General features: G+C 41.8%; 10 non-coding genes across 10 annotated transcripts; all 10 read right to left on the bottom strand.

Annotated features, from left to right (window-relative positions):
• Nucleotides 1-967: 967 nt before the first annotated feature.
• Nucleotides 968-1,040, bottom strand: TRNAV-CAC (transfer RNA valine (anticodon CAC)). The gene has a single exon. It is a non-coding gene; the product is annotated as a tRNA-Val (tRNA).
• A 272-nt stretch (nucleotides 1,041-1,312) lies between these two features.
• TRNAP-UGG (transfer RNA proline (anticodon UGG)) lies at nucleotides 1,313-1,384 on the bottom strand. Its single transcript has one exon. It is a non-coding gene; the product is annotated as a tRNA-Pro (tRNA).
• A 1,980-nt stretch (nucleotides 1,385-3,364) lies between these two features.
• Nucleotides 3,365-3,437, bottom strand: TRNAV-CAC (transfer RNA valine (anticodon CAC)). Its single transcript has one exon. It is a non-coding gene; the product is annotated as a tRNA-Val (tRNA).
• A 272-nt stretch (nucleotides 3,438-3,709) lies between these two features.
• On the bottom strand, nucleotides 3,710-3,781 carry TRNAP-UGG (transfer RNA proline (anticodon UGG)). The gene has a single exon. It is a non-coding gene; the product is annotated as a tRNA-Pro (tRNA).
• A 1,980-nt stretch (nucleotides 3,782-5,761) lies between these two features.
• Nucleotides 5,762-5,834, bottom strand: TRNAV-CAC (transfer RNA valine (anticodon CAC)). The gene has a single exon. It is a non-coding gene; the product is annotated as a tRNA-Val (tRNA).
• A 2,324-nt stretch (nucleotides 5,835-8,158) lies between these two features.
• Nucleotides 8,159-8,231, bottom strand: TRNAV-CAC (transfer RNA valine (anticodon CAC)). Its single transcript has one exon. It is a non-coding gene; the product is annotated as a tRNA-Val (tRNA).
• Nucleotides 8,232-10,555: 2,324 nt separating this feature from the next.
• TRNAV-CAC (transfer RNA valine (anticodon CAC)) lies at nucleotides 10,556-10,628 on the bottom strand. Its single transcript has one exon. It is a non-coding gene; the product is annotated as a tRNA-Val (tRNA).
• Nucleotides 10,629-10,900: 272 nt separating this feature from the next.
• TRNAP-UGG (transfer RNA proline (anticodon UGG)) lies at nucleotides 10,901-10,972 on the bottom strand. Its single transcript has one exon. It is a non-coding gene; the product is annotated as a tRNA-Pro (tRNA).
• Nucleotides 10,973-12,952: 1,980 nt separating this feature from the next.
• Nucleotides 12,953-13,025, bottom strand: TRNAV-CAC (transfer RNA valine (anticodon CAC)). The gene has a single exon. It is a non-coding gene; the product is annotated as a tRNA-Val (tRNA).
• A 272-nt stretch (nucleotides 13,026-13,297) lies between these two features.
• Nucleotides 13,298-13,369, bottom strand: TRNAP-UGG (transfer RNA proline (anticodon UGG)). Its single transcript has one exon. It is a non-coding gene; the product is annotated as a tRNA-Pro (tRNA).
• Nucleotides 13,370-14,076: the final 707 nt, after the last annotated feature.

Below are 14,076 nucleotides of genomic sequence, written 5' to 3'. Positions count from 1 at the left end.
TTCTGGAGCGCTGATGATCAGAACATTCTGCTCCTGAAGGATAGAAAAGACAGCTTGATTGAAATAAAGTCTGTTTATATTGACGCTCTCTCTCTCCCTATATATACATACATGCATACACACACACACACAGGTATGTCATGCATTTCTTCAGATTTGTTTCAACCATTTACCATTTATTGGAGAATCCCTACTTTTCAAGTGACTGCAAATGAAGTCATCTCTGGCACTTTTTGTGCAAAGTAAGAGACACACATGACACCTTTTTATAAAAGTCATCGGTTTCTTTGTTACTGTGTACTTTCAAAGCATGGGGCTTTCACACGTCAGGTAAACCTGATTACCACTACACAACAAAAGCAGATGCAGCTTTCTTATCTATGTCGTGATAGAACAGTTGTGAATTGAGTAGAAGAAGGGCCCTGATGTGATACTTATTACATGCAGCCTGTAAGATAGTCAAACATGCAGGCTAGGAAGGAAGATGCAAATATCAATGTATTAGAAAAACACCTAAAGGCGAGTGATATGCTTTCATTCATGCATGGCTAGGAAAAATCGCCATACTGTTGCAAACATTCTTACACCACCAACTGGAAATAAATGATTCTGACATTAAACGTAAAGGTGACAATGCATTTGTATCATCACCCTGAGAAGGATCATCTTGGAATTGAGCCGAGGGCCTCTGCACTCAAAGCCAGAAACACTCCACTAAAATAAGATTCCTGTTGGTGCCAACAATTCTCCATGTTAATGCTTGTTCTAGGTGAGCAGTGAACCGATTGCAGGGCTCTTTTGAAAGCAAGGTCTGAGAACCAACAGATACATCCACACGCCGATTACTTTAGTGTTTTGAGAGAATTCCCTTTCTTGGAACGAGATTGCATGAAATAATCTTCAGGGCTTGGACAATTCCATGGCAAAACGGCACCTATCAACATTGTAGCCAACACAATATAACAACTGTTTCTGCCCGGTTTCGAACCGGGGACCTTTCGCGTGTGAGGCGAACGTGATAACCACTACACTACAGAAACAGATACCTACAGTTGATTTTTCTGTAATGAAACTGCTCCGAACTGGCTATTCCATGGGCCTCTGGCTTTAGATTTCTTTCATGCAACCTGCCCGACATCCCTAGCTGAACGCTCGTACATGCCATGCAAGACCAGATGTTTGGTATTAGCTCAGACTGGGCAGGGCTGAAGCATGAGACTCTAGCAAAGAATTATCCACTACTGCAAAGAAAAAATTGATGTTGGTTTTGAAACGCAAACTTCAAAACAACTTGAAAAGAGTACCAAGAAAAGGGCTCGTCCGGGATTTGAACCCGGGACCTCTCGCACCCAAAGCGAGAATCATACCCCTAGACCAACGAGCCCTCAAAATCCTCTTACCTCTCAAAAGCTAATACCGGCTCTAAGCCCGCAATGAAGATCATGCTGGTATCTTTATGATGCTTGGTCTGTGAATACGCATGAAAGTCAGTCTCAACTTACCCTTTCTCAAACGATAGCACTATCATTTACAAGTGTCTCCTTTTATTCCGTCCCAGCTTTGGACACGTCTTACAGGAAGTCAGCCCTTATTTATATATTTCTTCAGTGGCTGAAGCTTAATGAGAAAGAGTAACAAGTTGTTCATAACAACATAAGAAACACATTGTGCATTTTCTCTTAAATACTCCTTCACTTTGTGCCAAAAGAAATACCAAGGTGAATACCTAGGCCACAGATTCAAGCTAAAGATCTTCCTGCTGAATGCAAGGCGCATTAAAAACTGCATATCGCTGGACTAAAGCATTCCTTGCATAGCCTCTAACATCATAACATAACTGAGCTGCTAGCAGCAAGCTAACCAATACCTTTCTGAAATGAGAATGACATGTGCTTATCTGCTCAATCAGTGCTCAATCAGGCTCGATCAGGCGAGATTTAGAAAAGGTGGAAAGGGTCCAAGTGGATGCCCCTTCCTTTTTAGGGTGGGTCCTGCTGACTATCATAGGATTGCTTGTAAAAGTGGCCAGGGTCAGAGGAAAAGCTGCCAACACTTCTTAGCGTTCTCTATAGATGCAGCCATTTTCTGTGACTGTAATTTCGGCCTTTTCCCAGAAGTCTCTATTCTGCCTATGCAAATTAACAAAAGCAGTGCTTATTCCTCACTTGCTCAAATGTCCTTCCTGTCCAGAAAGCTCTGATTAAGCATGCTTATTTTCTTTTTCTGGGATATTTTAAATTGTTTCGCTGTCCAGTCTGTGGCAGTAGAAAGCTGCTTATGATGCCAGGTTTTGATGAATCCCCAAGGTACAAGTACAGAGGAATATATCAGTCTCTAGGATATGGAACTTTTAGCTAACACATCGCAATATGTGATGCTTGCCAAGAAAACACTACATTCTGGAGCGCTGATGATCAGAACATTCTGCTCCTGAAGGATAGAAAAGACAGCTTGATTGAAATAAAGTCTGTTTATATTGACGCTCTCTCTCTCCCTATATATACATACATGCATACACACACACACACAGGTATGTCATGCATTTCTTCAGATTTGTTTCAACCATTTACCATTTATTGGAGAATCCCTACTTTTCAAGTGACTGCAAATGAAGTCATCTCTGGCACTTTTTGTGCAAAGTAAGAGACACACATGACACCTTTTTATAAAAGTCATCGGTTTCTTTGTTACTGTGTACTTTCAAAGCATGGGGCTTTCACACGTCAGGTAAACCTGATTACCACTACACAACAAAAGCAGATGCAGCTTTCTTATCTATGTCGTGATAGAACAGTTGTGAATTGAGTAGAAGAAGGGCCCTGATGTGATACTTATTACATGCAGCCTGTAAGATAGTCAAACATGCAGGCTAGGAAGGAAGATGCAAATATCAATGTATTAGAAAAACACCTAAAGGCGAGTGATATGCTTTCATTCATGCATGGCTAGGAAAAATCGCCATACTGTTGCAAACATTCTTACACCACCAACTGGAAATAAATGATTCTGACATTAAACGTAAAGGTGACAATGCATTTGTATCATCACCCTGAGAAGGATCATCTTGGAATTGAGCCGAGGGCCTCTGCACTCAAAGCCAGAAACACTCCACTAAAATAAGATTCCTGTTGGTGCCAACAATTCTCCATGTTAATGCTTGTTCTAGGTGAGCAGTGAACCGATTGCAGGGCTCTTTTGAAAGCAAGGTCTGAGAACCAACAGATACATCCACACGCCGATTACTTTAGTGTTTTGAGAGAATTCCCTTTCTTGGAACGAGATTGCATGAAATAATCTTCAGGGCTTGGACAATTCCATGGCAAAACGGCACCTATCAACATTGTAGCCAACACAATATAACAACTGTTTCTGCCCGGTTTCGAACCGGGGACCTTTCGCGTGTGAGGCGAACGTGATAACCACTACACTACAGAAACAGATACCTACAGTTGATTTTTCTGTAATGAAACTGCTCCGAACTGGCTATTCCATGGGCCTCTGGCTTTAGATTTCTTTCATGCAACCTGCCCGACATCCCTAGCTGAACGCTCGTACATGCCATGCAAGACCAGATGTTTGGTATTAGCTCAGACTGGGCAGGGCTGAAGCATGAGACTCTAGCAAAGAATTATCCACTACTGCAAAGAAAAAATTGATGTTGGTTTTGAAACGCAAACTTCAAAACAACTTGAAAAGAGTACCAAGAAAAGGGCTCGTCCGGGATTTGAACCCGGGACCTCTCGCACCCAAAGCGAGAATCATACCCCTAGACCAACGAGCCCTCAAAATCCTCTTACCTCTCAAAAGCTAATACCGGCTCTAAGCCCGCAATGAAGATCATGCTGGTATCTTTATGATGCTTGGTCTGTGAATACGCATGAAAGTCAGTCTCAACTTACCCTTTCTCAAACGATAGCACTATCATTTACAAGTGTCTCCTTTTATTCCGTCCCAGCTTTGGACACGTCTTACAGGAAGTCAGCCCTTATTTATATATTTCTTCAGTGGCTGAAGCTTAATGAGAAAGAGTAACAAGTTGTTCATAACAACATAAGAAACACATTGTGCATTTTCTCTTAAATACTCCTTCACTTTGTGCCAAAAGAAATACCAAGGTGAATACCTAGGCCACAGATTCAAGCTAAAGATCTTGCTGCTGAATGCAAGGCGCATTAAAAACTGCATATCGCTGGACTAAAGCATTCCTTGCATAGCCTCTAACATCATAACATAACTGAGCTGCTAGCAGCAAGCTAACCAATACCTTTCTGAAATGAGAATGACATGTGCTTATCTGCTCAATCAGTGCTCAATCAGGCTCGATCAGGCGAGATTTAGAAAAGGTGGAAAGGGTCCAAGTGGATGCCCCTTCCTTTTTAGGGTGGGTCCTGCTGACTATCATAGGATTGCTTGTAAAAGTGGCCAGGGTCAGAGGAAAAGCTGCCAACACTTCTTAGCGTTCTCTATAGATGCAGCCATTTTCTGTGACTGTAATTTCGGCCTTTTCCCAGAAGTCTCTATTCTGCCTATGCAAATTAACAAAAGCAGTGCTTATTCCTCACTTGCTCAAATGTCCTTCCTGTCCAGAAAGCTCTGATTAAGCATGCTTATTTTCTTTTTCTGGGATATTTTAAATTGTTTCGCTGTCCAGTCTGTGGCAGTAGAAAGCTGCTTATGATGCCAGGTTTTGATGAATCCCCAAGGTACAAGTACAGAGGAATATATCAGTCTCTAGGATATGGAACTTTTAGCTAACACATCACAATATGTGATGCTTGCCAAGAAAACACTACATTCTGGAGCGCTGATGATCAGAACATTCTGCTCCTGAAGGATAGAAAAGACAGCTTGATTGAAATAAAGTCTGTTTATATTGACGCTCTCTCTCTCCCTATATATACATACATGCATACACACACACACACAGGTATGTCATGCATTTCTTCAGATTTGTTTCAACCATTTACCATTTATTGGAGAATCCCTACTTTTCAAGTGACTGCAAATGAAGTCATCTCTGGCACTTTTTGTGCAAAGTAAGAGACACACATGACACCTTTTTATAAAAGTCATCGGTTTCTTTGTTACTGTGTACTTTCAAAGCATGGGGCTTTCACACGTCAGGTAAACCTGATTACCACTACACAACAAAAGCAGATGCAGCTTTCTTATCTATGTCGTGATAGAACAGTTGTGAATTGAGTAGAAGAAGGGCCCTGATGTGATACTTATTACATGCAGCCTGTAAGATAGTCAAACATGCAGGCTAGGAAGGAAGATGCAAATATCAATGTATTAGAAAAACACCTAAAGGCGAGTGATATGCTTTCATTCATGCATGGCTAGGAAAAATCGCCATACTGTTGCAAACATTCTTACACCACCAACTGGAAATAAATGATTCTGACATTAAACGTAAAGGTGACAATGCATTTGTATCATCACCCTGAGAAGGATCATCTTGGAATTGAGCCGAGGGCCTCTGCACTCAAAGCCAGAAACACTCCACTAAAATAAGATTCCTGTTGGTGCCAACAATTCTCCATGTTAATGCTTGTTCTAGGTGAGCAGTGAACCGATTGCAGGGCTCTTTTGAAAGCAAGGTCTGAGAACCAACAGATACATCCACACGCCGATTACTTTAGTGTTTTGAGAGAATTCCCTTTCTTGGAACGAGATTGCATGAAATAATCTTCAGGGCTTGGACAATTCCATGGCAAAACGGCACCTATCAACATTGTAGCCAACACAATATAACAACTGTTTCTGCCCGGTTTCGAACCGGGGACCTTTCGCGTGTGAGGCGAACGTGATAACCACTACACTACAGAAACAGATACCTACAGTTGATTTTTCTGTAATGAAACTGCTCCGAACTGGCTATTCCATGGGCCTCTGGCTTTAGATTTCTTTCATGCAACCTGCCCGACATCCCTAGCTGAACGCTCGTACATGCCATGCAAGACCAGATGTTTGGTATTAGCTCAGACTGGGCAGGGCTGAAGCATGAGACTCTAGCAAAGAATTATCCACTACTGCAAAGAAAAAATTGATGTTGGTTTTGAAACGCAAACTTCAAAACAACTTGAAAAGAGTACCAAGAAAAGGGCTCGTCCGGGATTTGAACCCGGGACCTCTCACACCCAAAGCGAGAATCATACCCCTAGACCAACGAGCCCTCAAAATCCTCTTACCTCTCAAAAGCTAATACCGGCTCTAAGCCCGCAATGAAGATCATGCTGGTATCTTTATGATGCTTGGTCTGTGAATACGCATGAAAGTCAGTCTCAACTTACCCTTTCTCAAACGATAGCACTATCATTTACAAGTGTCTCCTTTTATTCCGTCCCAGCTTTGGACACGTCTTACAGGAAGTCAGCCCTTATTTATATATTTCTTCAGTGGCTGAAGCTTAATGAGAAAGAGTAACAAGTTGTTCATAACAACATAAGAAACACATTGTGCATTTTCTCTTAAATACTCCTTCACTTTGTGCCAAAAGAAATACCAAGGTGAATACCTAGGCCACAGATTCAAGCTAAAGATCTTCCTGCTGAATGCAAGGCGCATTAAAAACTGCATATCGCTGGACTAAAGCATTCCTTGCATAGCCTCTAACATCATAACATAACTGAGCTGCTAGCAGCAAGCTAACCAATACCTTTCTGAAATGAGAATGACATGTGCTTATCTGCTCAATCAGTGCTCAATCAGGCTCGATCAGGCGAGATTTAGAAAAGGTGGAAAGGGTCCAAGTGGATGCCCCTTCCTTTTTAGGGTGGGTCCTGCTGACTATCATAGGATTGCTTGTAAAAGTGGCCAGGGTCAGAGGAAAAGCTGCCAACACTTCTTAGCGTTCTCTATAGATGCAGCCATTTTCTGTGACTGTAATTTCGGCCTTTTCCCAGAAGTCTCTATTCTGCCTATGCAAATTAACAAAAGCAGTGCTTATTCCTCACTTGCTCAAATGTCCTTCCTGTCCAGAAAGCTCTGATTAAGCATGCTTATTTTCTTTTTCTGGGATATTTTAAATTGTTTCGCTGTCCAGTCTGTGGCAGTAGAAAGCTGCTTATGATGCCAGGTTTTGATGAATCCCCAAGGTACAAGTACAGAGGAATATATCAGTCTCTAGGATATGGAACTTTTAGCTAACACATCACAATATGTGATGCTTGCCAAGAAAACACTACATTCTGGAGCGCTGATGATCAGAACATTCTGCTCCTGAAGGATAGAAAAGACAGCTTGATTGAAATAAAGTCTGTTTATATTGACGCTCTCTCTCTCCCTATATATACATACATGCATACACACACACACACAGGTATGTCATGCATTTCTTCAGATTTGTTTCAACCATTTACCATTTATTGGAGAATCCCTACTTTTCAAGTGACTGCAAATGAAGTCATCTCTGGCACTTTTTGTGCAAAGTAAGAGACACACATGACACCTTTTTATAAAAGTCATCGGTTTCTTTGTTACTGTGTACTTTCAAAGCATGGGGCTTTCACACGTCAGGTAAACCTGATTACCACTACACAACAAAAGCAGATGCAGCTTTCTTATCTATGTCGTGATAGAACAGTTGTGAATTGAGTAGAAGAAGGGCCCTGATGTGATACTTATTACATGCAGCCTGTAAGATAGTCAAACATGCAGGCTAGGAAGGAAGATGCAAATATCAATGTATTAGAAAAACACCTAAAGGCGAGTGATATGCTTTCATTCATGCATGGCTAGGAAAAATCGCCATACTGTTGCAAACATTCTTACACCACCAACTGGAAATAAATGATTCTGACATTAAACGTAAAGGTGACAATGCATTTGTATCATCACCCTGAGAAGGATCATCTTGGAATTGAGCCGAGGGCCTCTGCACTCAAAGCCAGAAACACTCCACTAAAATAAGATTCCTGTTGGTGCCAACAATTCTCCATGTTAATGCTTGTTCTAGGTGAGCAGTGAACCGATTGCAGGGCTCTTTTGAAAGCAAGGTCTGAGAACCAACAGATACATCCACACGCCGATTACTTTAGTGTTTTGAGAGAATTCCCTTTCTTGGAACGAGATTGCATGAAATAATCTTCAGGGCTTGGACAATTCCATGGCAAAACGGCACCTATCAACATTGTAGCCAACACAATATAACAACTGTTTCTGCCCGGTTTCGAACCGGGGACCTTTCGCGTGTGAGGCGAACGTGATAACCACTACACTACAGAAACAGATACCTACAGTTGATTTTTCTGTAATGAAACTGCTCCGAACTGGCTATTCCATGGGCCTCTGGCTTTAGATTTCTTTCATGCAACCTGCCCGACATCCCTAGCTGAACGCTCGTACATGCCATGCAAGACCAGATGTTTGGTATTAGCTCAGACTGGGCAGGGCTGAAGCATGAGACTCTAGCAAAGAATTATCCACTACTGCAAAGAAAAAATTGATGTTGGTTTTGAAACGCAAACTTCAAAACAACTTGAAAAGAGTACCAAGAAAAGGGCTCGTCCGGGATTTGAACCCGGGACCTCTCGCACCCAAAGCGAGAATCATACCCCTCGACCAACGAGCCCTCAAAATCCTCTTTCCTCTCAAAAGCTAATACCGGCTCTAAGCCCGCAATGAAGATCATGCTGGTATCTTTATGATGCTTGGTCTGTGAATACGCATGAAAGTCAGTCTCAACTTACCCTTTCTCAAACGATAGCACTATCATTTACAAGTGTCTCCTTTTATTCCGTCCCAGCTTTGGACACGTCTTACAGGAAGTCAGCCCTTATTTATATATTTCTTCAGTGGCTGAAGCTTAATGAGAAAGAGTAACAAGTTGTTCATAACAACATAAGAAACACATTGTGCATTTTCTCTTAAATACTCCTTCACTTTGTGCCAAAAGAAATACCAAGGTGAATACCTAGGCCACAGATTCAAGCTAAAGATCTTCCTGCTGAATGCAAGGCGCAATAAAAACTGCATATCGCTGGACTAAAGCATTCCTTGCATAGCCTCTAACATCATAACATAACTGAGCTGCTAGCAGCAAGCTAACCAATACCTTTCTGAAATGAGAATGACATGTGCTTATCTGCTCAATCAGTGCTCAATCAGGCTCAATCAGGCGAGATTTAGAAAAGGTGGAAAGGGTCCAAGTGGATGCCCCTTCCTTTTTAGGGTGGGTCCTGCTGACTATCATAGGATTGCTTGTAAAAGTGGCCAGGGTCAGAGGAAAAGCTGCCAACACTTCTTAGCGTTCTCTATAGATGCAGCCATTTTCTGTGACTGTAATTTCGGCCTTTTCCCAGAAGTCTCTATTCTGCCTATGCAAATTAACAAAAGCAGTGCTTATTCCTCACTTGCTCAAATGTCCTTCCTGTCCAGAAAGCTCTGATTAAGCATGCTTATTTTCTTTTTCTGGGATATTTTAAATTGTTTCGCTGTCCAGTCTGTGGCAGTAGAAAGCTGCTTATGATGCCAGGTTTTGATGAATCCCCAAGGTACAAGTACAGAGGAATATATCAGTCTCTAGGATATGGAACTTTTAGCTAACACATCACAATATGTGATGCTTGCCAAGAAAACACTACATTCTGGAGCGCTGATGATCAGAACATTCTGCTCCTGAAGGATAGAAAAGACAGCTTGATTGAAATAAAGTCTGTTTATATTGACGCTCTCTCTCTCCCTATATATACATACATGCATACACACACACACACAGGTATGTCATGCATTTCTTCAGATTTGTTTCAACCATTTACCATTTATTGGAGAATCCCTACTTTTCAAGTGACTGCAAATGAAGTCATCTCTGGCACTTTTTGTGCAAAGTAAGAGACACACATGACACCTTTTTATAAAAGTCATCGGTTTCTTTGTTACTGTGTACTTTCAAAGCATGGGGCTTTCACACGTCAGGTAAACCTGATTACCACTACACAACAAAAGCAGATGCAGCTTTCTTATCTATGTCGTGATAGAACAGTTGTGAATTGAGTAGAAGAAGGGCCCTGATGTGATACTTATTACATGCAGCCTGTAAGATAGTCAAACATGCAGGCTAGGAAGGAAGATGCAAATATCAATGTATTAGAAAAACACCTAAAGGCGAGTGATATGCTTTCATTCATGCATGGCTAGGAAAAATCGCCATACTGTTGCAAACATTCTTACACCACCAACTGGAAATAAATGATTCTGACATTAAACGTAAAGGTGACAATGCATTTGTATCATCACCCTGAGAAGGATCATCTTGGAATTGAGCCGAGGGCCTCTGCACTCAAAGCCAGAAACACTCCACTAAAATAAGATTCCTGTTGGTGCCAACAATTCTCCATGTTAATGCTTGTTCTAGGTGAGCAGTGAACCGATTGCAGGGCTCTTTTGAAAGCAAGGTCTGAGAACCAACAGATACATCCACACGCCGATTACTTTAGTGTTTTGAGAGAATTCCCTTTCTTGGAACGAGATTGCATGAAATAATCTTCAGGGCTTGGACAATTCCATGGCAAAACGGCACCTATCAACATTGTAGCCAACACAATATAACATCTGTTTCTGCCCGGTTTCGAACCGGGGACCTTTCGCGTGTGAGGCGAACGTGATAACCACTACACTACAGAAACAGATACCTACAGTTGATTTTTCTGTAATGAAACTGCTCCGAACTGGCTATTCCATGGGCCTCTGGCTTTAGATTTCTTTCATGCAACCTGCCCGACATCCCTAGCTGAACGCTCGTACATGCCATGCAAGACCAGATGTTTGGTATTAGCTCAGACTGGGCAGGGCTGAAGCATGAGACTCTAGCAAAGAATTATCCACTACTGCAAAGAAAAAATTGATGTTGGTTTTGAAACGCAAACTTCAAAACAACTTGAAAAGAGTACCAAGAAAAGGGCTCGTCCGGGATTTGAACCCGGGACCTCTCGCACCCAAAGCGAGAATCATACCCCTAGACCAACGAGCCCTCAAAATCCTCTTACCTCTCAAAAGCTAATACCGGCTCTAAGCCCGCAATGAAGATCATGCTGGTATCTTTATGATGCTTGGTCTGTGAATACGCATGAAAGTCAGTCTCAACTTACCCTTTCTCAAACGATAGCACTATCATTTACAAGTGTCTCCTTTTATTCCGTCCCAGCTTTGGACACGTCTTACAGGAAGTCAGCCCTTATTTATATATTTCTTCAGTGGCTGAAGCTTAATGAGAAAGAGTAACAAGTTGTTCATAACAACATAAGAAACACATTGTGCATTTTCTCTTAAATACTCCTTCACTTTGTGCCAAAAGAAATACCAAGGTGAATACCTAGGCCACAGATTCAAGCTAAAGATCTTCCTGCTGAATGCAAGGCGCATTAAAAACTGCATATCGCTGGACTAAAGCATTCCTTGCATAGCCTCTAACATCATAACATAACTGAGCTGCTAGCAGCAAGCTAACCAATACCTTTCTGAAATGAGAATGACATGTGCTTATCTGCTCAATCAGTGCTCAATCAGGCTCGATCAGGCGAGATTTAGAAAAGGTGGAAAGGGTCCAAGTGGATGCCCCTTCCTTTTTAGGGTGGGTCCTGCTGACTATCATAGGATTGCTTGTAAAAGTGGCCAGGGTCAGAGGAAAAGCTGCCAACACTTCTTAGCGTTCTCTATAGATGCAGCCATTTTCTGTGACTGTAATTTCGGCCTTTTCCCAGAAGTCTCTATTCTGCCTATGCAAATTAACAAAAGCAGTGCTTATTCCTCACTTGCTCAAATGTCCTTCCTGTCCAGAAAGCTCTGATTAAGCATGCTTATTTTCTTTTTCTGGGATATTTTAAATTGTTTCGCTGTCCAGTCTGTGGCAGTAGAAAGCTGCTTATGATGCCAGGTTTTGATGAATCCCCAAGGTACAAGTACAGAGGAATATATCAGTCTCTAGGATATGGAACTTTTAGCTAACACATCACAATATGTGATGCTTGCCAAGAAAACACTACATTCTGGAGCGCTGATGATCAGAACATTCTGCTCCTGAAGGATAGAAAAGACAGCTTGATTGAAATAAAGTCTGTTTATATTGACGCTCTCTCTCTCCCTATATATACATACATGCATACACACACACACACAGGTATGTCATGCATTTCTTCAGATTTGTTTCAACCATTTACCATTTATTGGAGAATCCCTACTTTTCAAGTGACTGCAAATGAAGTCATCTCTGGCACTTTTTGTGCAAAGTAAGAGACACACATGACACCTTTTTATAAAAGTCATCGGTTTCTTTGTTACTGTGTACTTTCAAAGCATGGGGCTTTCACACGTCAGGTAAACCTGATTACCACTACACAACAAAAGCAGATGCAGCTTTCTTATCTATGTCGTGATAGAACAGTTGTGAATTGAGTAGAAGAAGGGCCCTGATGTGATACTTATTACATGCAGCCTGTAAGATAGTCAAACATGCAGGCTAGGAAGGAAGATGCAAATATCAATGTATTAGAAAAACACCTAAAGGCGAGTGATATGCTTTCATTCATGCATGGCTAGGAAAAATCGCCATACTGTTGCAAACATTCTTACACCACCAACTGGAAATAAATGATTCTGACATTAAACGTAAAGGTGACAATGCATTTGTATCATCACCCTGAGAAGGATCATCTTGGAATTGAGCCGAGGGCCTCTGCACTCAAAGCCAGAAACACTCCACTAAAATAAGATTCCTGTTGGTGCCAACAATTCTCCATGTTAATGCTTGTTCTAGGTGAGCAGTGAACCGATTGCAGGGCTCTTTTGAAAGCAAGGTCTGAGAACCAACAGATACATCCACACGCCGATTACTTTAGTGTTTTGAGAGAATTCCCTTTCTTGGAACGAGATTGCATGAAATAATCTTCAGGGCTTGGACAATTCCATGGCAAAACGGCACCTATCAACATTGTAGCCAACACAATATAACAACTGTTTCTGCCCGGTTTCGAACCGGGGACCTTTCGCGTGTGAGGCGAACGTGATAACCACTACACTACAGAAACAGATACCTACAGTTGATTTTTCTGTAATGAAACTGCTCCGAACTGGCTATTCCATGGGCCTCTGGCTTTAGATTTCTTTCATGCAACCTGCCCGACATCCCTAGCTGAACGCTCGTACATGCCATGCAAGACCAGATGTTTGGTATTAGCTCAGACTGGGCAGGGCTGAAGCATGAGACTCTAGCAAAGAATTATCCACTACTGCAAAGAAAAAATTGATGTTGGTTTTGAAACGCAAACTTCAAAACAACTTGAAAAGAGTACCAAGAAAAGGGCTCGTCCGGGATTTGAACCCGGGACCTCTCGCACCCAAAGCGAGAATCATACCCCTAGACCAACGAGCCCTCAAAATCCTCTTACCTCTCAAAAGCTAATACCGGCTCTAAGCCCGCAATGAAGATCATGCTGGTATCTTTATGATGCTTGGTCTGTGAATACGCATGAAAGTCAGTCTCAACTTACCCTTTCTCAAACGATAGCACTATCATTTACAAGTGTCTCCTTTTATTCCGTCCCAGCTTTGGACACGTCTTACAGGAAGTCAGCCCTTATTTATATATTTCTTCAGTGGCTGAAGCTTAATGAGAAAGAGTAACAAGTTGTTCATAACAACATAAGAAACACATTGTGCATTTTCTCTTAAATACTCCTTCACTTTGTGCCAAAAGAAATACCAAGGTGAATACCTAGGCCACAGATTCAAGCTAAAGATCTTCCTGCTGAATGCAAGGCGCAATAAAAACTGCATATCGCTGGACTAAAGCATTCCTTGCATAGCCTCTAACATCATAACATAACTGAGCTGCTAGCAGCAAGCTAACCAATACCTTTCTGAAATGAGAATGACATGTGCTTATCTGCTCAACCAGTGCTCAATCAGGCTCGATCAGGCGAGATTTAGAAAAGGTGGAAAGGGTCCAAGTGGATGCCCCTTCCTTTTTAGGGTGGGTCCTGCTGACTATCATAGGATTGCTTGTAAAAGTGGCCAGGGTCAGAGGAAAAGCTGCCAACACTTCTTAGCGTTCTCTATAGATGCAGCCATTTTCTGTGA

Source organism: Triturus cristatus, chromosome 8 (assembly GCF_964204655.1).
Source record: "Triturus cristatus chromosome 8, aTriCri1.1, whole genome shotgun sequence".
Classification (NCBI taxonomy): Eukaryota; Metazoa; Chordata; class Amphibia; order Caudata; family Salamandridae; genus Triturus; species Triturus cristatus.
This window is presented reverse-complemented; position numbering and strand designations above follow the sequence as displayed.